The sequence below is a fragment of the Aotus nancymaae genome, unplaced genomic scaffold, assembly GCF_030222135.1.
Source record: "Aotus nancymaae isolate 86718 unplaced genomic scaffold, 86718_ANA_hifiasm-v0.15.2.pri h1tg000049l, whole genome shotgun sequence".
NCBI classification, from domain to species: domain Eukaryota; kingdom Metazoa; phylum Chordata; class Mammalia; order Primates; family Aotidae; genus Aotus; species Aotus nancymaae.
In genome coordinates this window covers 32,556,591-32,580,000 of record NW_026988463.1, presented here as the reverse complement: position 1 = coordinate 32,580,000, position 23,410 = coordinate 32,556,591, and the positions used below count along the sequence as shown (strand labels likewise).

The following is a 23,410-nucleotide window of genomic DNA, read 5'->3' as shown; positions in this document are numbered from 1 at the left end:
GCACCTAGAGATGACAGTGACGCCGCTGGGCAGCACCGGTGAGCCAGGCCCACAGTGTCAACCATGGCTGTCCCAGAGGGCATCAGCCTGATGGGTGCTGCCCTAAGAGACCCAGGCCAGGCCTGCTCCGCCGAATTCCCAGCAGCGCCACCGTCCTCTCTGCAGCACAGCAGATCCAGCAAAGCCCAAGGTGAAAGCAGATCTCACTGAGCAGCTTCTGCCCTAAGGCCCTTGAGACCACCGGCTGCGCTGAACTCACACACCAGAGCCACTGCTACGAACCACAGTTCCCTTCTAGGATGGACACATGCTGACGGCAGGAAGAATTCCCAAGCTCTGCAGGAACCAAGTGACATTTTTCTGATTATTTTTTATTTCCCTGAAATCAACTCCTCTTCCTACTCTTTCTTGGGCCAGTAGAAGAGGTTTCCTTGAGATTGCAACAATTCTTCTTTTTCTTTTTGAAACAGTCTCACTTTGTTGCCCAGGCTTGAGTGCAATGGCTGATCTCGGCTCACTGCAACCTCCGCCTCCAGGTTTCAAGTGATTCTCCCGCCTCAGCCTCCCAAGCAGCTGGGATTACAGGGACCCACCATCACACTCGGCTAATTCTTTGTATTTTTAGTAGAGACGGGCTTTCGCCATGTTGGCCAGGCTGGTCTGGAGCTCCTGACCTCAGGTGATGCTCCTACCTCAGCCTCCCAAAGTGCTGAGATTACAGGCATGAGCCATGTATCCGGCCGCATCTATCCTTCTCTTAACTGAGAATATTAAAGCAGATAGGCAAAATATCTCCAGTGCAAAAAGTATTGTTGCTGTCGTGAAAAACAAAGGGTTTTTCCTGATGTGAGCAGCCCTTCTACTCTAGGTGCCAAAGCGAGGCTGAGCTTTATGAACAGATCAGGTGATGCGCAGCCATGGCTCTGCTCCCACCTTTCTATCTTGTTTGATAGCGTCAACTGGAGGGAACAAAAGAGCAACAGCTCTGCTATCTGCTGTTTCGGGGCCTGTCCCATAGAGAAAACAATCAGTTTGAGCTTTATGCCATGACATCATCAGCCACCAATCAGCACAGAGAAGGTGGAGCAGATTTTGTCTGTGAAACCAACCACTGCAATCGTTAAATTGCAAAGGGCAGTGCAGGTGTGAGGTGGGGTTTTTCTTATACCTTTTTCTGCTTGAAACTATAGAAGAGAGTGAGAAGCAGAGGACAAAACCTTTCTATGGAGAAAAACAGGCACCCCAAGGCTGCACTTGTGCTCCTGCCCTCTCCGCCTCCCACCCCTGCGACACTGACAGTGGAAGCCTCTGTCCCAGGAGGCGGTCAGTAGCACCTGCCCAGTGCTCCCAGCCAAGGACAGAGTCGGAGCTTTAGGAAAGCTGTTGACTGTTACCTGACTGCGTGTGTGTGTGTGTGTATGTGTGTGTGTGTCTGTGTGTGTTTTCAAACAGGGTCCCATTCCTGTAAAAGACTTTGGTTGACATGGACATTGTTAAAACCTCTACGGAGAAACCAGTGTTTACTTGTGCGTCACAGCTAGAGGTTCTTGGGACTTGGTTATTTTCAGCCACTTTTCTCCCAGAAAACACTGGCCATCTCATGAATGAAGCTGTTTAGCCAAGGTTAGATAGAATATGCAAGGAGAGAGGGGGTAGCAGTGGGAGAGGGCGCAGGGTTCCAGGAGAGCAAGGGGTGAAGGAGAACACTCACAGAGCAAATATTGTTTACAACTGCAGAGCCAAGCTAATGTGATCTCCTGCCTGTTCAAGCATATTATTACATTAAGTCCCGAACAATGAAGTCGGAGGCAGGGAGAGAAGAGCCGACACAGCCTCCGCTCCACTAATGGCACAAGGGCAACATTCCATGCAGAGTTTCAGTGTGTACCAGCCTCCTGGGAACCTAGCAGTGCTGGGCAGCAGGGAGCACACACACCCACCAATGAGAGGCTGGAGAGACAGGCAGGTTTCAAGAGAAGGGCACTACACCCTTTCACATGCAGCTCTATGGGAAGGCCAAGTGGGGAAACTGCATTTTTAACTGAAAATAGGGTACAACCGAAGATGTTAAGAGAAGCGCAGGCTGCTGGGTCCTCCAACAGCCATTTGAGGGTGGAGCAGGCCACGGCGGCAGATGGGGGAAGAGGCTGAGGCAGAACAGCGTTCTCCCCAGTCCTGGGGACCACTGGACTATTCACTTCCAGTAACATCACTGCACACCTCTGAGATCATTAAATTTACTAGAAATGATAAATATACTATCAAATGCCACTAAATATGAAGGTCTCACTCAGACACAGGGGGACCTTTTTGTTGTTGTTGTTTTTTTTTAAATAGTATGACCAGGTGTAAAATTAAGATTAAGGCAATAAATACAGGGTCTAATACCTCAGGCTGGACTCAGTCTATACCTATTAGGGCTGAGTGCTGTCAAGTCCAACTCTCCCTGACTCCCAGGAGAAAAGCCTCAAGTCCTCTTTCACACACCACTTCAGCCTCTACCTGCCCCCATAAGAAAGGCTCCATCCCTGTATTTCTTTCCCCTTTTCAGCCTAGCCAGTGGTAGCGTAACGTGACTGCCAGCTGAGAGACTGAGTTTGAAAGCCGCCCGAGGGCCTGAGTTTCCTTCACCCTCGACCACCAACGCACATGAAAATCTAAATTTAGAGGGGAACATGGGCACTGGCCCCCTTCGCCCTCGACCACTAATGCACATGAAAATCTAGGAGGGGACCTTGGAGACCAGCCCAGACAGAAAGCAGGGTCCTCGGCCAGCTCCCCAGGGGACCATGTGCTGCCAATATCCGCTGTGGGCTCTAAGCACCCCTGCACAGGGCCTGTGGGAGCAGAACAGGCACCTCAAAGATAAACAACCTGAAACGAAGACACCAGTCAGGAAGACCTTCAAGCATTCACTCCCAGGTGTCCCCCGAGTAAAACAGCAGGATTCACATGAGGACCTGGTTTCTTCTCCCTGAGACGTGGAGAGCAAAGGGTAACACATACCCCACTGCCCAGGGAGAGGAAGGGACTTGGTAAAGGCAGTGGGCCCCTCTTCACACAGCCCCCGCATCCCCCGATTCCACCATGGACCTCCCTCCTCCACCCAGGATGCCTTCCAGCCCAGCCTCCCACATCAAAGACCACTGCCAAGGCTTCTCTTCTGCCCAGAGACCAGAGAAAGAAGGGATGAAGGAGAGAGGAGGCTGTGTTTAGCAGAAGACTGAGACAGAAGGGATGAGGTGGGTCACACAGGCCCAGCCCCACAGGAGCACGTTTGCTCAGTGATGCAAGGGCCACAGGAGCTGAAGGGCGCAGCTGCTCTGTCAGGTTACAGGGAGGGGCAGACACCGGCCCAGAGGGATCTGAAAGCAGTCACCTTACCAAGTTATTCACAATGCAGACGGAAAGTCAGGACAGGAAATCCTCGCTATGAACAACAGGGTATTAAGTGGAGGAGAGTGTCACAAGCAGGTACAAATGACTCAAAGCAGGTGGCACTGCCAAGTCCTTGGTGGGGTTTTCCCGGGAGTCTTCTGTGGTTGTCCCAGGGAGCACAGACAGGATGCTCTTGCCAGTTTTAACCAGAGCAGCTCCACCTGCCTAGGAGGCCAGAGAGGACTGCATTTTCCCTGGCTTCGGGGGTGGGCAGGCACCCTTACTCCCTAAAAGAACAAAAAAGAACAACGGCAGCCTCATAGCTTGTGGACCATATTAGAGCAGCCAGCACAGCCTGCATTCTGACCCTCTGTCCTGCATCCAGCACACCGCCTGTGTGAAATGACGACCCACATGTGTATTTACTTCACACACACACGGCCCAGGAGAATTCTTTCATTTACTGTAGGGAACCACCTTATAAATGGGACACATCTTTATATGTGCAAAAGATCCCTCAGGCAAGCCTCTGTGAGAATACTGACCTGCAGTCCCGGAATGTCTCAGCACATGCGACACTGAGTCATCTTAGTGCCACACACGTGCAGACACAGGCACTACGCACACATGTGGACACATCCCCAAAGTACCAGGAAACACAAATCCAAAACCACCAGGTGACTGGGGAAAGCTCCTCTTACCCGAAACACAGAGGAAAAGAGGCCATTCGTGTGATGCTTAAGTGAGGGCGACCGACTTTCCTCTGCTCTACTCCAAGTGTGCGCATCACAAGAGGGCTACGTGTGACCTGAGGGAGTGGTGGGCAGGTTCCTACAAGCTGCCTATTTTTAACCTCTGGTCTTTCCTGCCCCTTTCCCTGGGGAACACTCCTCCCTCTGCTCTACAGCACACGGCCCAGCTGAAGCACAGGATACCCATACCAAGCCGGAAGGTGGGTGGGGAGGGCCCTGGTATCGCCTCTCCATACTTCAGATTTCAAAGAGTATGGTCTGAGGAATTTGGATAAAAGTGGGAGTGAAGAAATTGTTTAAATCACAAAGAATGGAGGAGTGAGACTTCAGAAGAGAAACGCAGCACATCGACTGCTGTCCATCTAAGATCAGGGCCGGGCTGCAAGGCTGCACGGCTGGACTGGCACCCTCTCCCGGCTTTGTTCTCCCAGTCCAGTCCATAGCCCCTGCATGCATTCATCTTGCAGCCTGGGACCTGCCAGCAAGGCTGTGCCTGCCAAGACAGCCTCTATACACCCAGAGTAGAGCGGGCCCCCCAGCATGGTCCAACTGCCCATGAGACAGCATTTTCCCTTCATGAAGAGGTAACTGGGATAAGGAAACCCCTTAAGGAAAGAGGAAAAGACCTGGGTGCCTGCCTGGCTCCAAACTCCAATTTGCGGCTCTGTTTTCCCTCCTCCGTGTTCTGTCCATGACGCTGAGATAGACTGCAGTGTGATTTCTCTTCTGGTAAGAAATCACATGAACTGAACAGTGAATTCTACTCAATCTGGTTTTTTATCAATCTGTCATTGTAAAATCAGAAGTAAGAGAAGATGACGCAATCCCCTCAAGAGTAAATTTTCTTATTTTTATTTGCTCTGTTGCTCAGGCTGGAGTGCAGTGGTGCCATCAGAGCTCACTGTAACCTCCAACTCCTGAGCTCAAGCAATCCTTCCCTGTCAGCCTCCCAAGTAGCTGGGACCACAGGTGGTGGCATGTACCACCACACCCAGCTGATATTTTTAAGTTTTTTTGTAGCGATGGCGCCTTGCTATGTCACCCAGGTGAGACTTCCTGGGATCAAGTGATTCTCCCACTTCAGCCTCCCAATGCACTGGGCTTACAGGCCTGAGCTACTGAACCGGGCCTAACTTGATGTGGTTCACCTTCAAATCGCTTCAAATACACTTATGAATTCATCCACATATACCGTGTCTTCTACCAGACAGACATCATGTGTTTAACAGCAAAAGGTTAAAAAAAACCCCATAAAACTGCCAGTACAGATCCAGGACACCAACTCTAAGGTCCCAGGTTCTCAAGCCTCTGCTCCTGTAAAGCAAGGCACGGGAGCTTGAAAGCTCGGGAGGTGACCTACCAGATGCCTGTGGCATCCATCTCCCTCCCGTCTCCGCCACCGGAAAAGAAACCACACCGCTGTATGACAAGTCCCCACTTCACTGCCTGCCCTGCTCTGGCATGGCCTTACTCCCTCCACACAGATCTGCAAGCGCCCCTGCCCCCGCAGGAGGATGCATAAGAGCTGGGGAGGATGTCTCCACAGTGCCGCTACAACTTGCTGGCTCTCCGGCTGGAATCCGAGAGCTCCCAGGACAATTACTTTGGTAGACTCCACTTCTTGATAGTTTGTTTTGTGCAGCATGGGTACTGGCGGGACATGGCAGAGTCCAGAGGTGGGGTATGGCAGTGTGGCAGTGCTCTCCCTGCCCAGCTCCTGCTCCTCCCTTCCCCAGTCCTCACACACCAGCCGCAGAGCATTTGACACCAGGCACCTGCAAGACACAGACCCTGCTCTTCAGAAGCTTGGGGCTCATCCTGGAAATCAGGGAACAATACAAGAGAAGATGGAATATGAGTCTCAGAAAGTTGTCTATTTTGTTCCTTTTAAAAACAAGATTTCTCAGCCAGGTGCAGTGGCTCACGCCTATAATCCTAACACTTTGGGAGGCTGAGGCGGGTGGATCACCTGAGGTCAGGAGTTCGAGACTAGCCTGATCAATACGGTGAAATCCCATCTCTATTAAAAATACAAAAATTAGCCAGGCGTGGTGGCGGGTGCCTGTAATCTCAGCTACTTGGGACGCTAAGGCAGGAGAACTGCTTGAACCTGGGGTGTGGAGGTTGCAGTGAGCTGAGATAGTGCCACTGGACTCCAGCCTGGGCAACAGAGCAAGACTCAATCTCAAAAAAAAAAAAAACGACTTACGATTTCTCATACCAGCAGTCCCAGCACTTTGAGAGGATGAGGCTGGTGGATCTCAGAGCCCAGGAGTTCCAGACAGCAGCATGGGCAACATGTTGAGTGAGAGCCTACCTTTACAAAAAATACAGAAACTAGCTGAGCCCACATGGTGGCGCATGCCTGTAGTCCCAGCTACTCAGGAGGCTGAGGTGGGAGGATGGCTTGAGCCCAGGAGGTAGCAGTTGTTGTGAGCCAAGATCGTGCCACTGCACTCAAGCGAGACACTATCTCAAAAAAAATAAAATAAAATAAAACAAAATTTCTCAAAGATTAACAAGAATCCAACTAATGTAACTGAACACTTAGCTCTGGCTGAGTGCATACACCCAGCTACCACTTATGGGCAAACACTGTGACACAATGATTCACTTGCGTTATCTCATTTTATCTTCCAAGCAACATTATGAGTATAATGTTACCGTACTCTAGAAATCAGGCAACTAAATTAAGGTTCAGGAAGCTCAGACACAGTGAGCGATGAAGGAGAACTGCCCTGCAGAGGGTGAGCTGTTTCCGAAACCTGTACCCCTCCCCAAACAGCAGCGCCTCACCTGGTGGGTCCAATGTATTAACTCCGCCTTCTCTTACTTTTTCTTGCCCTTTCTGTCATGAACTTTGTAAGCGTGATGCCACATCTCTCCAGCTATTCCCTGTATGATCTGAAAAGTTTTCAAATAAAGAGTGACTGTCAGTAAATCTCCAATACTATAGTGCCTGCTTAATGCCAAGTATGCGTCACGTGCTGCAAAAGGTCCAAACACAAGATGGATCTGTAAAGCAGAGGACGAAACAGCCAGGCAGTGACCCCCTAAGAAAAGGTGGTAAGTACGCGACGCAGGGGCAGATGCTCCCTCTGTGCACACAAGGCATCTGGGGAGCCTGGCACAATGTGAACCTGGGTCCAGCATGCCTGGGTAGGGCCAGAGATGCTGCGCTTCTAACAGGCTCCTGGGCTAAGCCCATGCTGCTGATAAACAGGAGCTAAAGTGCTTCCAGAGGGTTCCTGGGATGGTCTAGAAAAGGAGAGATGGGATCAGAAACAGCCTGCAGAGGACTGAGTAGAATCTGGAGAAGTGTGGGACGGAGTGTCATCAGGAAGAGAGGAAACAGTACTTTAGAAAGAGGGAAAAACTGAGGCAAGGAAGAAGCATAGAGGCACAGGTCATTCACAGGGTATAGCTGTCCTTTTTTTTTTTTTTTTGAGACAAGAGTCTCCCTCTGTCGCCCAGGATGGAGTGCAATGGTGCTATCCTGGCTCACTGCAACCTCCACCTCCCAGGTTCAGGCGATTCTTGTACCTCAGCCTCCCAAGTAGCTGGGATCACAGGCACCCGCCACCACACCTGGCTAATTTTTTTTTTTTTTTTTGAGACAAAGTTTCACTCTTGTCGCCCAGGCTGGAGAGCAATGGTGCGATCCCAGCTCACTGCAACCTCTGCCTTCTGGGTTCAAGTGATTCTCCAGCCTCAGCCTCCTGAGTAGCTAGGACTACAGGTGCCTGCCATCACGCCCAGCTAATTTTTAAATGTTTAGTAGAGACGGGGTTTCACTACATTGGCCAAGCTGGTCTTGAACTCCTGACCTCATGTGATCCACCCACCTTGGCCTCCCAAAGTGCTGGGATTACAGGTGGGAACCATTGCACCCGGCCAGCTGTCCATTTTAAAACATGTAACAGCACTTCTAAACTGCGCCACTTGGTTGCCAGGACTTACAGGATGACTCCCTTTGAACAGAGTTTACTGACCAGTTTGAAAATGAGTTCCGGGAGGGAACAACTGTTGCTGCTGATCTGAGGAAGAGTCACACTTGAGACAGATGTCTTGCGGAGGGCAGCCCCACCAACGCCACTACTTGGTGAGGCACAGAGGCTAAAGCCATGAACTCTGGCACACCACAGCCTCTAACCAAGGAATGCTTCATGAGACATTTTTAAATACTCACTATCCCATAAAGAACAGGAGAGGAAATCCCACTGTCAGCTCCACCCTGGCCAGTCGCCTACCACAGGTCTCCTGGGAGAAGGGCCAAGGCAGTGCTCTCTCCAACAGGGCATCTGGTGATGTGGCCGGGCTTCCTGGCTGGGCCACTTCCTCCGCTGTATCAAAGTGGCACTGCCCTGACTCAACAAGTTACTCCACAGCCAGAAATGAATGCCCAGACTGTAAGGAAAGGTCACCCGAGACCCTGCAGTGTGTGGGTGACAGTAAACTCTCAGTAAATGGTGGCTCTTCACTGAGGTCACCTCAGGCACATTCACTGTTTGTGAATAGGCAGGGTGGTACTGCCGGGAGCACTGGATCGGGATCAGAAGACAGGGATCTGGACCCGGGGTCTGTCAGTTAGTGAGCTGTCTGAGAGATAAGAGCCCCTGTATGATGCTCTTCCTTCCATGACACAATCTGCTGCTGTTCAGATCTAGTAGTCACTATCCCTGAAAGGAAAAACTCAGAGCACAGCGAAGAAACATGACCTTGTTCTGGTCAAACACCAAATCCATGACTGCCGAGGAATTAAATGACTGCTCCGGGTTGCCATTAAATGAAACACTCTTCTGTTATGGAATAACTAGAGAACAATCTATTAACTTGCCTCCAGTAAACCAGTATTTAAGATTTTTTTTTTTTCCCCCCGAGACAGGGTCTCGCTCAGGCATCCAGGCTTGAGTGCAGTGGCACGATTTTGGCTCACTGCAACTTTTGCCTCCCAGGTTCAAGTGATTCTCTTGCCTCAGCCTCCTCAGTAGCTGGGAATACAGGTGCACGCCACCATGCCCGGTTAATTTTTGTATGTTCAGTAGAGACTAGGTTTCTCCATGTTGGCCAGGCTGGTCTCGAACTCCTGGCCTCAAGTGATCCGCCTGGCTCGGCCTCCCAAAGTGCTGGGATTACAGGTGTCAGCCACTGAGCCTGGCCTAAAATTTCTTAAAGGTGACCTGCAAGAGCCAAATGACTTAGAACTCAAATGCTGCTATGTGATGCATGAACGTGCAGGGTAGAGTGAACCGCAAGGATGGGAATGAGACTGTAGCACTGGCTCCATGCTTACTGGACCACCCATCCAGGAAAAGGATTTGGTTTCCTTTTCTGTACAAAGACAGGACTGGACTAAGTGATTCAACCTTTTGTTAGTGGCCAATTCCTACCACCTAGAACAGGTAAACGCTGGGCAGTTGCCCCCAACCTCCCCAGCACCCCACTCTCCTCACCAGACCCCTCCAACAACCTTGTGTTTTTATTTCCTTGAGAAATCTCCAAGGAAATCCGCAGCATCCAGCCCACAGGGCTGTGTGCAGCATCTCAGCAGCCCGGCTCTACTCCACCCTGCTCTCCCAGCCTCACCCTCACTGCAGGCCTAGAGTTAAGGAGGCAGAACTAAGTCGACCTGGGTCCACTTAGGTGTGGGGAGGAGTGAAAGAAAAAGAGAGAAAAGGCTCACGAAGCAGTCAATCACACACTATAAAAATCACACACTATAAAACACAAAGCAGCTGGCCGGACACGGTGCCTCATGCCTGTAGTCCCAGCACTTTGGGAGGCCGAGGTGGGTGGATCACAAGGTCAGGAGATCAAGACCATCCTGGCCAACACGGTGAAACCCTGTCTCTACTAACAATACAAAAAAAGCTGGGCATGGTGGCGCATGCCTGTGCTACTCAGGAGGCTGAGGCAGAATTCCTTGAACCCAGGAGGCACAGATTGCAGTGAGCTGAGATCACGCCACTGCACTACGGCATGGGTGACAGTGTGAGACTCTGTCTTTAAAAACAAAACAAAACAAAACAAAACCACAAAGCAGCCAATCACACGCTATAAAACACAAAGCAGCCAATCACACACTATAAAACAAACACCAAGCAGCCAATCACATGCTATAAAATACCAAGCAGCTAATCACATGCTATAAAAGACCAAGCAGTCAATCGCATGCCATCTGGGCTTCCATGGCCTGCTGCAAAGGCATGGGGTAGAGAGGTCCACACAAGCCAGGCTTCACAGAAGCCACTGAGCGCAACCGGCATGCCAGCTCTGCAGGATATTTGCTCTGAGTCAGGTGCAGTAAAAGGCATTTCACGTATGTTACAACTGTGCTCTGACATGGGTGCTGCCTTCTATTGCCCAAAAAGGAAACAGAGGTTAAGAACTCCCCAAAGCCACATGGACAGAGCTGGGATCAAACTGAGGCCCCAAGTCCCTGTGTTATTTTCAGGACTTTATGCACAGACTACTGTCTTTGTCAGGCAGCTATCCAACAAAGGCTGGAGATGATGCCGACAGTGACTCTGCCTCCCATCCCTGACATCAGGAAAATGATGTCAACTTTGACCAAAGAAGCCCTCTACCCAGCAGGGCTCAGGACCATAAGGTGTGCACAGCCACTCCAGCCCTGCATACGTGGTTCGCAGTGGGAAGCACTCTCCCCTGTCTTTCCTTGATCTCAAACAGGGAAGCATCTCTCTCCAGGTCCCTGAATCTGCTCTGAAAGTAGTAACATTCAGCCAGGCTTCTTTTGTCTTATATCTGTAGGGCCTGAACCAGACTCCAAATGAAATATAATAAATTACCCCACTAAAATAAATTGAATACAAGATGCTCTCTGAAACCAGCCCTAAGGTCAGCTCCTAGGAAGAATTGACATTATGGCTGATTGTGTCCCCTTTGCTCCTTCCCACCTATGAAAATCCCTCCCTGATTCTGGGGAGTCGGGGTGGGCAATGCAATTCAATGTGAGCCAGGAGTACCCTTCCCCGGAAAGATGGGACATAATCTGTCCTGAAAGGCCAGGTGTGAGGCCTGGGGGAATGTCCAAGCCCCACAGAAGGCACTCTACCTTGGCTGTCCTGCTGTCTGGACATGATCTCTCTGGGATATGATCTCTCTGGGACATGATCTCTCTGTCCCTATGGGGGACATCAGAGTGGGAGACAGCAATACCCCAACATCCAACAGACAAGAAACTCCTCTCTCTGGTGTTTGAGAAAAGGAGGATTGGCCAGGTACAGTGGCTCATGCCTATAATCCTAGCACTTTGGGAGGCCAAGGTGGGTGGATCACCTGAGGGCTGGAGTTCAAGACTAGCCTGGCCAACATGGTGAAACCCCCTTTTTACTAAAAACACAAAAATTAGCTGAATGCATTGGTGCATGCCTGTAATCCTAGCTACTTGGGAGGCTGACGCAGGAGAATCGCCTGGACTGGAGGTGGAGATTGCAGTTTAGTCAAGATTGCACTACTGCACTCCAGCCTGGGCAACAGAGTAAGACTCCATCTCAAAAAAAAAAAAAAAGAAAAAAAGAAAAAAGAAGAAAGAAAAGGAAGAGTCATATATAAGGGGCATTCCAGGGAAGGAGTGTGACATTTATATGACATATATGAGGTTGGAGAGATGTACTACAGGAAATTGTAAAACAAGGTGGGAAACTCCGCCTGCTAGAATAAAGGCTCCACGAGTGTATAAACTTTTATCATCTGGCTCACTGTTATCATCCTTAGCACCTAGAACCTGTTAAAGACAAAATTATTTGGTGCTACTTGTTAGAATACAGTAAGGAAGCACCACCGTGCCATGGTGCAGGGACCATGGCAGCAGGGCCTTGCAGTGGGACAGAGATCAGGTTCAACTCCTAACACTGCATGGGCAAGTGGAAATTCACAGCCAAGGAACAGGTGGGGTCATCACACAGAAAATCACCAAGAGGAACATCAGGGGAAGGAGATTCTGGCTCAGCCAACCTAACAGGATTCTTGCTGAAGACGAGCCAGGGTGATCGGACATCACCTGGGGGCATGGGGAGGGTGAGGAATGAATCAGATGTGGAAGATGAGGGTTTCTGGCTAAACTGACTCAGCTGTGTTCTTTGCTAAAACTGAATTTTATAAGGAAGTGCATAAATGGGCCTAGCAAAAGATTCAAAAGGCTGACTAAAGTTTGGTCAGGCAAAGAAGCAGCCTTGTTAAAACATGCCTGAACACCATGGACACTCCAATACTTGAACAAATGAGAGAGGCAGAAACTCGGTGTCATTAAGGGCAAAGGCAAGCAAGTCAAACAAATTCGATTCAAGTCTTTTTCTTTTTCTTTTCTTTTTTTTTTTGCGATGGAGTCTTGGTCTGTCACCAGGCTGGAGTGCAGTAGCGTGATCTCGCCTCATTGCAACCTCCGTCTCCTAGGTTCAAATCATTCTCCTGTCTCAGCCTCCTGAGTAGCTGGGATTACAGGCACACATCATCGTGCCCGGCTAATCTTTGTATTTTTAGTAGAGACGGGGTTTTACCATGTTTGCCAGGCTGGTCTCAAACTCTTGACCTCAAGGATTTCCCCCACCTCCGGCCTCCCAAAGTGCTGGGATTACAGGTGTGACCCACTGCACTCAGTCTCAAGTCTTTTCTTAACCAGTTACTAGCTGTGTGACTTTAATTAAGTTATTCAGCCTCTCTGATACTTAATGCCCACAAAGTGGTATTCTTGTTAAGGATTAAATGACAATGCATTTAGCCACTGAGAATATGCCCAGCATACAGTAAACTCTCAGTAAATGGTGGCTCTTCACTGTGATCACCTCCTTTCTCCTGCTCCACTCCTAAGAAAAGCAGGCACCATAAAGAATCCAAGGATCTGTCCAGGAGAGGTGCTGTAGCCTGTTCATCCTAAGCCCCCGCCACAGGTGCGTCTGTCCTGCCCCCAACACGTGTTCTTATCCCTCTGTTCCAGTAAAATCCATGCTCCTCCATCCCACTCTCCACAGGGAATCTTCCTCGTGTCCTCCCCCTCAGGAGGGGACATGGCTATCAGTAGGCTGAGGAATGAGCTGCACTCACCCAAGGCCTTGAAAGAAGCTATGTGTGGCAGGGGAAGCAGACTGCATCCAGAGAGGGCCCTGGCTGAGAACCACTGAAAAGCCAAGAACCAAGACTGCCTTGCCTACACTCACTCACACACTTATTCCCACCTCCCTACATCGCATAATATGTTCATTTAATTCTTAGCAATTAACACTTTCTAAAGCTGATCCTGGGAGCAGCATTTTCCAAGATGAACCCCACGTTTCTCCTGACAGCTGCATTTGCTATGCATCTCAATATGTCAGTGACAACTTCCTGGACAACTTCCAGCCCAGGGTGCGAGGTGGAAATAGATCTCATGCCTGAAAAGCTCCCAGCCAGCATCACAGAGCCACCAAGGGTTGGACCTGAAAAAGATCTGAGACATCTTCGACTAGCTCACTGAGCTGCATGTTTGCTCCAGGTTCCTAAGGACTTGAGTCCACAGGGATTTTAGGAATTTCAGATTTTTAGTCATAAACCAAAATCTTGGACCAATAAACGGTGAATGTTTATGAGCACAAGGGAAGAAAATGGCCCTTGAGAGCACATCTTCTGAAATTCCTGGTCTCGCAGGAGAGGCAGCTGCAGAAGGGAGCTGCAGAGGGCACACACACGCCCGTTATCAGTGTGTCATACCGACCTCTGCATGGGCTGAACCCAACATGTTCAGGGGTGCTCCGTGCTCATCCAGAGCCCAATCCTCCGGGACCTCACAGTGCTAAGCTAAGCCATGCAGCTAGGAAGGCCACATGTCAAGATCACAACTTCCAAACAGAACCAGATTCAGAAGGGGGATGGGAAGAGACCAGAAACACAGAGGCAGCAACCTCCCACGTATGCCAAGCTTTGCACTGACACTGCTATAGTAGCCACAGAAACCCATGCACTTCCAACCGACTCCTACACTGGGACTGCAATTTAGCTCAGAGAAAAGAAGAGCAAAGGAGAGCTGCAAGGACAGCCAGCCCATGTCTGGAGGGAGGACTGCGGCATGCACACAATGTTCAGCCCCTCTTGATATCCACGGGAGACAGGGCAGGAAGAAGTGGGCGCACACGAAGCAGAAGGGCTTACGTGAGACACACTGCAGAGATGAAGTCGGGAAGGAGAACGACTTCTCAGTAACAGTATCCCAATCTTACTAGAGCCAGTGATGTGGCCATTCACAAAACGCATTTCTCAACCTTCCTTTAAGCTAGCTGTGACCATGTTTTCTAGGTTCTGGTTAGTGAGATAAAAGCAGAAGTGTGTGGACCTTCCTGAAAGACTCCTTTAAAGGAGTCTCGCACATAGCAGAACAACTTTTGTCTTTCTCTCCATTTCCTCCCTTTGGTGTTCTACCTAGGAAGAGAAGAAAGATGGCTGGAGCCCCAGCAGCCATGCTTGGTCATGAGGTAACCTTAAGGGATGAAAAAGCTATGTGCCAGGGTAGTAGAGTTAGGGCAGGTTGAACTGTTACCTGTCAATACGTAGCGTGTACCACACAATCACCAGGCTGCAGCTGGCAAGGCCAGAACTTCCACCTTTCCAGGTAGAAGGAACGAGACAAAATCCTAATGGCTATGCAGCTGGCTACAACTGGCTCTGGGCTTCCCATCTCTAGGGTCCTCTTATATAGAAACGAAAATCTTTCATGCTTAAGCCACATTTTGCCATTTCCAGCTGAAACCAATCTCAACTGATAAAGTAATCTGAATAGAAAGCTTTCTTTACTAATAGCACGTGTGAGGTGACTCATGCCTGTAATCCCAGTACTTTGGGAGGGAGGATCACTTGAGGCCAGGAATTCTAGACCAGCTTGGGCAACATAGCAAAACCCCATCTCTACTACTAAAAAATTAGCCAGGCATGGAGGCATGCGCCTGTAGTCCCAGCTACTCAGGGAGGCTGAGGTAGAAGAATCGTTTGAACCCGGGAGGCAGAGGTTGCAATTAACTGAGATCGAGCCACTGTACTCTAGCCTGGGCAACAAGAGTGAGACTCTATCTCAAAAAAAGAAAAAAGAAAAAAAAAAAGAATTTTTTTGGTAGAGTCTTGCTCTGTCACCAGGCTGGAGTACAGCAGCACCATCTTGGCTCACTGTAACCCCTGCCTCCTGGGTTCAAGCAATTCTTCTGCCTCAGCCTCCCCAGTAGCTGGGACCACAGGCATGTGCCACTACGCCTGGCTGATTTTTGTATTTTTAGTAGAGACAGAGTTTCACCATGTTGGCTAGGCTGGTCTTGAACTCCTGACCTTGTGATCTGCCCGCCTTGGCCTCCCAAAGTGCTGGGATTACAGGCGTGAGCCACCGTGCCCAGCCAGAAAGCTTTCTTTACTAAGAGAAGCTCTGAAGGAGAGGAAATGGTACAGAGTCACAGGGAGCCTGGACAGACCCCACCACAGCAGCCTGTCAAATGGTGCCTGCATACGGAAGACAGCTGTGGCTGGAGTTTCTTAAGTGGCAAGTCCTGCTACTAATAAAAGAGCAGAGCTCTCCTTGGGGAGTTAGACCAAGGAAGATTCATCCCCTAAGAAACTAAAAATTCCACATTACCCATAACTGAAATCTTAGGACAAACTGACATGACCCAGTGAGGTGGCATACCTTCATCTCTTTAGTGGGCCCAGATGGAGTTCCTCATCAATTAAAATGATGTGGGCCCCGTTAGAATTAATCTATGACATGTGGTGGCATACCTTCATCGCTTTAGTGGGCCCAGAGGGATTTCCTCATCAATTAAAAGAACGTGGGCCCCGTTACAATTAATTTATAACACTTTTTGGGCAGCTTATTTTCTACCACCTCCTGCAGAAAACCCTCCCTATACAGAACTCAACAAATCTCCAATTCCTCTGTTCATTACCTCATCAGCCAGGACTCACCCTTGCTAGGGTCACTTTGGGTCCTCAGGTCATGTTGCTAATTGTGTTCTGTTTCCTAAAAAAAAAAGTCAAAGAGACTGAGTTGAATGCACTCCATGCACGGATGATGGCAGATGGCCAGAGGCAGTTACGGGAGAAAGAAAAAGACAGTGAGGCCACAAAGCTCAGCTCTGCCCTCCCGCTAAGGTGACTCCTCTGCTGGCCTTGGGCCTCAGCTGCATGGCATTCTCACCCTCATCCCCCGTTAAAGCTAGAAAACCAGCTCCCCTATCCCAAAAACCAGAGGGAGCCCTCAACAGGGCAAGCTGACCCATCTATCCATGGAGCGGACCACAGCACCACCACACAGCAGCTGGCAGAGCCAGAACTGACCACAAGAAGGGGGCTGAAGGTGGGTAGCCTGGTCTCAGGGCAGCCTGTTGGCTTTTTGGCGTTTGTTTTGTTTTGTTTTTTTTTTTTTTTTGAGACGGAGTTTCGCTCTTGATACCCAGGCTGGAGTGCAATGGCGCGATCTCGGCTCACCGCAACCTCCGCCTCCTGGGTTCAGGCAATTCTCCTGCCTCAGCCTCCTGAGTAGCTGGGATTACAGGCACGTGCCACCATGCCCAGCTAATTTTTTTTTTTTGTATTAGTAGAGACGGGGTTTCACCATGTTGACCAGGATGGTCTCGATCTCTTGACCTCGTGATCCACCCGCCTCGGCCTCCCAAAGTGCTGGGATTACAGGCTTGAGCCACCGCGCCCGGCTTGTTTTGTTTTTTTGAGACAGAGTTTTGCTTTTGTTGCCCAGGCTGAAGTGCAATGGTGCGATCTCAGCTCACTGCAACCTCCGCTTCCCGGGTTCAAGCGATTCTCCTGCCTCAGCCTCCTGAGTACCTGGGATTACATGTGCCCACCACCATGCCCAGCTAATTTTTTGTATTTTTAGTAGAGACAGGGTTTACCACGTTGGCCAGGCTGGTCTTGAACTCCTGACCTCAGGTGATCTGCCTGCCTAGGCCTCCCAAAGAGCTGGGATTACAGGCATGAGGTACCAACCCTGGCCTGGGTTTTTTTTTTTCAGACAGAGTCTTGCTCTGTCACCCCAGCTAGAATGCAGATGGAGTGATCTCAGCTCACTGCAACCTCTGCACCCCAAGTTCAAGCAATTCTCCTGTCTCAGCCTCCCAAGTAGCTAGGATTACAGGCACCTGCTACCATGCCCGGCTAATTTTTGTATTTTTAGTAGAGACAGGATTTCATCATGTTGGCCAGGCTGGTCTCAAACTCCTGACCTCAGGTGATCGGCCCACCTTGGCCTCCCAAAGTGCTGGGATTACAGGCATGAGCCACTATGCCCGACCTCAGGGCCCGTTTTATATGGAGTATGTTCCAAATGCAGCTAGTACCAGTGGAGGTTTATAATAATGACTGTGGAAAAGTGTGGGGTTGAGGGGGGCAGGACTCTTTATGTCAGTAAAGAATTAAGTAGGTTAAGGAAACAGATACCCCTCCCTCCCCATAGAACAGAATCCCTCCCCATAGAAACAGAATTCCTATAGAACAGAAAAATAAAGGCAAATAAAGGCAGGGGTGGGGGGACCTGGAAAGGATACTGAAAGAAAAAAAAATGATTAACTGGATAGAAGGCAGACCTTATAAGGCAAGGAAACTTACAAGGCAGACCTTATAAGCCTGAAGGAACTGAACTCATTTGACATCAGATGAAAAACTCATGATGCCTTCCCTACCTTCAAGACTCAACGCTATTTCAATGCCTACAAGTGTACTCTGTACGTAGAGCACTTAACATCTGGTGACGGACCGACAAGCAAAAGGAGGCTTCTCTCTCAGCCTCATGGGAACACAGGAAGAGAAGGCATGCACAGAACGTGTGCACAGAACGTGGCAGCACGGTTCCGGGCCAGGCACCCTCTATCCAGGCTGAGCGCGGCTGTGGCTCCCCGCCATGGCATGGCTGGCTCCCATGTCCACAGTGACTTCCGCATCTCTTCATGGGTGCTGCTCTCACTACACTGTTGCTACATGCTCCACACTAGGCAGTGAGCTCACTGGGGATCATTCATGTCGTCTTCCCCTGTGTGTGTAGGCCTGTGTGTACGTCCATGTGCCCTGGAGCCTGGTCCTAGGACATAATGGATGCAGAATAAATGAAATCAGCAAATGTTTACTGTTCACTATGTGTCAGGCACTGAGGACAGAAGAGTGAACAAAACTCCTGTCCTCATGGAGCTTCGTTCCAATGAGGGGACAGGTACCACACATGCCAACCTAGCACATGGGAAGGAAATACGCGCCCTCAACACCTGCCCCAGGAGTGTGTGTGGGAAGGAGACTCCAGGAGCTCTGTGGAGCTGTTCTGGACCTGTTCAGGATTGGCAAGGGGCTCTGGGAGCAGATCTCGTGGGTGTGAGAACCTGTGCCTGTCCACTTAGGGAAGGACCACGGGTGGGGGGTGTGAGAGGGTGGGGGAAGGAGGCAGATTTGGAGACTGAGGCCCCCCACTTCCGGGTCAGCTCTGACCCAGAGGGGCCCGCAAAGCGGGGAAAGAGGATAGGAAGTGCTAGGCTGTGCCAGGGAGAGCGGTCTGGGAGACTTCGAGGCGAGCAGGTGCAGAGCAAGGACTGAAGGAGCTGGCACAGGGTCACTGGGAGTCCTCCAGGCACAGGAAGAGCACGTGCTCAGCAGGAGGCGCAGGGTCTCGAGGTGAGCAGGACCTGGTAGGCCACCTGGCGGCTTTGGCTTTCACTGGGGTGCAAGGGGAGCCACTGCAGGGGTTTGAGCAGGGAAGAACGACATGGCTTCTGTGTGTTACCAGGGCCCCTGGTTGCCAGCTGCCAGCACATGCAAGGAGGCCAGGGTGGGCACAAGGAAGCAAATCTGGAACTGCCTGCAGAACTTCAGAGGACCGCTGGTGGTGGCCTGGCCTAGGAGTCAGTGTAGGCTGTGATGAGAAGCCAAACATGAAGGTAGAGCTGATAGGACCTGCTAATGGATAAAACATGAGTGTGTGAGAACCAGAGGGAAATGCAAAGATTTCTGGTCTGAGTACTGAAGAGATATATGAAAAACAAGCGAACAAAAGCACAAACACATAAATCTCCTTCCCGCTGGGTCCTAATGGAGGCAGCAGAAAGAATTAACCCACGGCCATTCTCACTGGTGGAGTGACAGCGCCAGGCAACGGTCACCTGGCGGAGGCCCCCTCTGTCCCTCAGATCTGGGTGGGGGTGCTGGCATCAGTCTCCAAAGCTGCCTCCTTCCCCCACCCTCTCACCCTCATGGTCCATCCCTAAGTAGATGGATCCACGGTCCCACACCCATGAGGTCTGCTCCCAGAGCCCTGCCGATCCTGAACAGCTCCACAGAGCTCCCGGAGTCTCCTTCCCACACACACTCCTGGGTGCCACTTCCGGAGGCAACTGTATCTCCAACAGGGCAGGAGGAGGCCCAGACTTGGGGTACGGGTGGGAGAACAGAGCCTGCACCCCTAACCCACTCTGCAGCTGGGCCTGCCCTTAGCCACTCTAGAGGTAGCACCCTTTCTGAGGTAGGCCCACCCCACCCCAAGCGTGCTGCCGCTGCCCGCACCACAGCCTGCCTGCCTCCGCTGCTCCTCTTCACAGCACCTCACGTTCCCACAGGCAAGCGGGGGCCGTGCAGTACCACAAGATTAGTGTTTGAAAATACCTGTTTGGGGTTTCCTTTTCCAGGCGAATCCACACAACCTATTTCCTAAACATTCAAACTAAGACTACAGAACCTACAGAAAAATGGATTCAAAATGAGGCAAAGATAGGAAAGTGCTTCTTACAGATAATTTCAAGGCCAGTTGACTGGAGAGACGGGCAGGCCTGTCAATCAAGCGCTTGCTGACTGCACCCATCACACCACATGTGATTGATGTCTGCTGAGAGAAGAAAGTGAGACATCACTCCAACCCTCCAGAAGTAAAGATCCTGGAGCTCAAGGGGAACACGCACGTAAGTTCAAAAGCGGACAAGCAAACATCTACTAAACTGCACAGCCAGGCTGCCAGGGTACGGACGGTTGGGATCTGGGAAGGAAGAGGGAGGCCGCTCTGGGAGAAGAAGCGCCACACCACTGGAGGCCAGACTCAGCAGGCACTCGCTGGCTGGGCACAGACTGAGAAGCAGCGCTGCACAGGCAGGCAGCTGGCCAGGGTCTCTGGGAGCCAGGTAGGAGAGCTGGTGTGAGACCTGGGAGGAGGACGGGAGCCTTCAAAGCAGCACCACCCGATCGCAGCCAGGAGGGCGGCATCAAAGAAGATGGAACTGCCGCCAGGCCACGTCGAGGGGGCTGCTCAAGCACAAGAAGAGGGACTGGTTAGAACTGCAGCAGTGGGAACCAGAATTTAAAAAGGGAAAATCATTCGACAAATTCAGAGCCCCAACTATGGCAGGTGTAGTTTCAGGTGCTGGGGATAAGCAATTTCCAAAGACCCTATGAAGAGAAATGAGGCAGATGAGATACACGGGGCATAAAAACCAGCTGTTGGTGTTATTCACTTCTTACTGGTATCCTGTGAAGGGGCAGGAAGGGGACAAACACTTTTTTTTTTTTTTTTGTAGGTGCCCAGGTTCGTTTTGAACTCCTTGCCTCAAGGGATCCTCCTGCCTTTGCCTCAGGAGCACACCACCATGCCCAGCTAATTTTTTTTAAAAAGTGTAGAGACAGGGTCTCATTATGTTACGCAGGCAGTCACAAACTCCTAGCTTCAAGTGATCTTCCTGCCTCAGCCTCCCAAAGTGCTGAGATTAGAGGTGTGAGCCACTGCACCTAGCCAATGAGAAACACTTCTTTTCCGCTACAACTTTCCTAGACACAGACTTTTTTTTTTTTGAGACAAGGTCTCTCACTCTGTCACTCAGGCTGGAGTGTAGTGGGGCAATCTTGGCTCACTGCAACTGCCGCCTCCCAGGCTCAAGTGGTCCTCCCACCTCACCCTCCCAAGTAGCTGGGACTACAGGCATGTGTTACCATGCCTGGCTAATTTTTCTGTTTTCATAGAGAGAGGGTTTCAACTTGTTGCCCAGGCTGGACAGAGAATGTTTAAAGGATGACTGTTAGGAACACCCATGGCATGAGATGAGATGACAGCCATCTCTATTCTTCAATGACAATGACTTTGCTTCCCTTGCCTTCACACAAACGCGGGGGAAGGGCCTGTCCATCTCTACCTCCCAAGCACTGAGGCAGGACAGCTGTGAACACGCGATGGGCCTCCGTTGCCGGTTCCTTGCTCTGCCACGGCCAAGCGCCATCCTGCCTCCATGTGAATGCAAGGAGAGGAGGACAGGGAGCATCTCTGACACCCCCTGGCACTGAGGTGAGAACCCTCCTCTGAGCCCACACCCCATCAAAGTGCTCCATTAGCCATAGGAGTCACCACAAACTCGGCAAGTGGATAATAAAATCGGGCTCCACTGAAGACACAGCCGCCCATGCTGATCCAGCCAGGAGGGTCGCTTCTGCGTCTCCTCCTACTCCACACCCACATGAATACCACAGGCTGAGCATCGCCTTGCAAGGTAAGATGCCCCGTGCAGACGAGGCGCCACTTTACCCATCAGGCTACCAGCTCAGGGTCAAACAGGCACAAAGTCTTGGGGACACATTTTAAGGTCTCTCGTTACATTTATAATACACAGTACTATCTGAGATCCTCAAAGATTTTGTAACACAATGGCAATAACAACCACTATTGGTTATCAACCATTAAGGTACTAACAGACAGACTTCCTTCTGGGCCTTCCCCAAAGGTTGTTTTGCTTCCTAATCCCAGTCTCTCACAGTGGCTTACACCTCTAATCCCAGTACTTTGGGAAGCTGAGGTGGGCGGATCACCTCAGGAAGGGAGTTCAAGACCAGCCTGACCAATGTGGAGAAACTGCATCTCTACTAAAAATACAAAATTAGCTGGGTGTGGTGGCACATGCCTGTAATCCCAGCTACTTGGGAGACTGAGGGAGGACAATCACTTGAACATGGAAGATGGAGGTTGCAGTGAGCTGAGATCATATCATTGCACTCCAGCCTGGGCAGTAAGACCGAAACTCTGTCTCAAAAAAAAAAAAAAAAAGAATGAAGAAAAGAGCCAGTTAAGACCCAAAAAAATCTGCCTCTCCTCAGCTCAAGAGGAGGAAGGCCAGCCTGCTGCTGCCCTCTGTCCCTGCGTTCCACAGCACCCGGCTCTTCCCTCACACCCCTCTCCTCACATTCTTATCTTGCATGCCCAGTCTCCCGCCCACGTCCACAGCAGCTGCTGACCAAGGATATCGCTGCCAATGCTAGAGGCCTCAGCAAGGAGCCCTGACTCTTATGTGATGATCTGCCTTTGGGTCCCGCCCACTGTCTCCACACACAGCACACGTCCACACGTATCACTGACCAACCCTAACCAGGTGAGGGCGGGGATGTCAAAGGGGTTCGCTCCATGGGACTCTGACCCTCCATGAGGTTAAAAATTTAAAACCAAATTCAGGTATTTCTGCCATCTGTAACCCAACTCCATACTATAACCCTCCAGACAGCAAGTTTCTGTGGGTGGGGAAATCTGTTCCACAAATGAGCTGTGCCTTTAAAGATCTGTAGCAACTTAAAACCAGCTGGTTTCTGGTATGAGCCAGTCCTCAGAAAGTAACTCTCACTTCATCTACAAAAGACAAGGTCCAATGATTTTTGTTTTAAAAAACAAAACAAAACAAAAACCCTGAACTGCTCTATATAGATAAATGCTGGAACACTGGCTGGTTCAGGAAATGAGGGGCTGGGGGCTTCCGGAAGCAGTAGCCGCACGGCACTGCTGAAGTGAAGCTTGGTGGAGGTCTGGGACAAGGGGAAAGCAAAGACACCAAGACAGAAATGCCATTGCTGAAAGGGAACAGAGCAGGTGTGGGCTCTCCGTGGGGCTTGGTGCTGCTGGGTCTCAGGGCACATCCAGCAGAGCTGGCCCTGCCCTGCCCAGGTGTCCCCCACCGTCTGCGGTAGGAAGTCCTCTGACAGAGGGAGGAAACCGGGCCATAGGAAATCCATACATCCTCTGCTCTCCTTTCCCTCCCTCCCTTCTATTTAAAAAGAAGGGAGTTTGAGACCAGCCTGGGCAACACAGCGAGACCCTGTCTCTATAAAAAAAAAAAAAAAAAAAGAAGAAGAAGGGAACTATTTCTGTGCCTGAGAATGGCTGTGCTTCCAAGAGTCCTTCTGTATCAAAAAGCAAAGACTGACTTTTTACAGGATTGGAATAATACCTGGAACCCTCAAAAGATGCTGGAACTGGTATAAGGGTGCCTATAATTTCAATGCTTGAGAGGCCCTGAAGGCAT

General features: G+C 50.5%; 1 protein-coding gene across 15 annotated transcripts in view; it reads right to left on the bottom strand.

Annotated features, from left to right (window-relative positions):
• Positions 1-23,410, bottom strand: part of MICAL3 (microtubule associated monooxygenase, calponin and LIM domain containing 3) — a 273,518-nt gene that overhangs the window by 146,578 nt on the left and 103,530 nt on the right. For 4 of the 15 annotated variants that reach the window (XM_064362786.1, XM_064362785.1, XM_064362790.1 and 1 more), the window contains exon 1: positions 6,927-7,146. The exons of 2 other annotated variants lie outside the window; for them this stretch is intronic. The gene's annotated coding sequence lies outside the window, so the exon portion shown is untranslated. Of the gene's footprint in view, positions 1-6,926; positions 7,149-23,410 lie in introns of those variants that run through there. 9 more of the 15 variants (XM_064362787.1, XM_064362788.1, XM_064362792.1 and 6 more) reach the window with 5 other exon arrangements.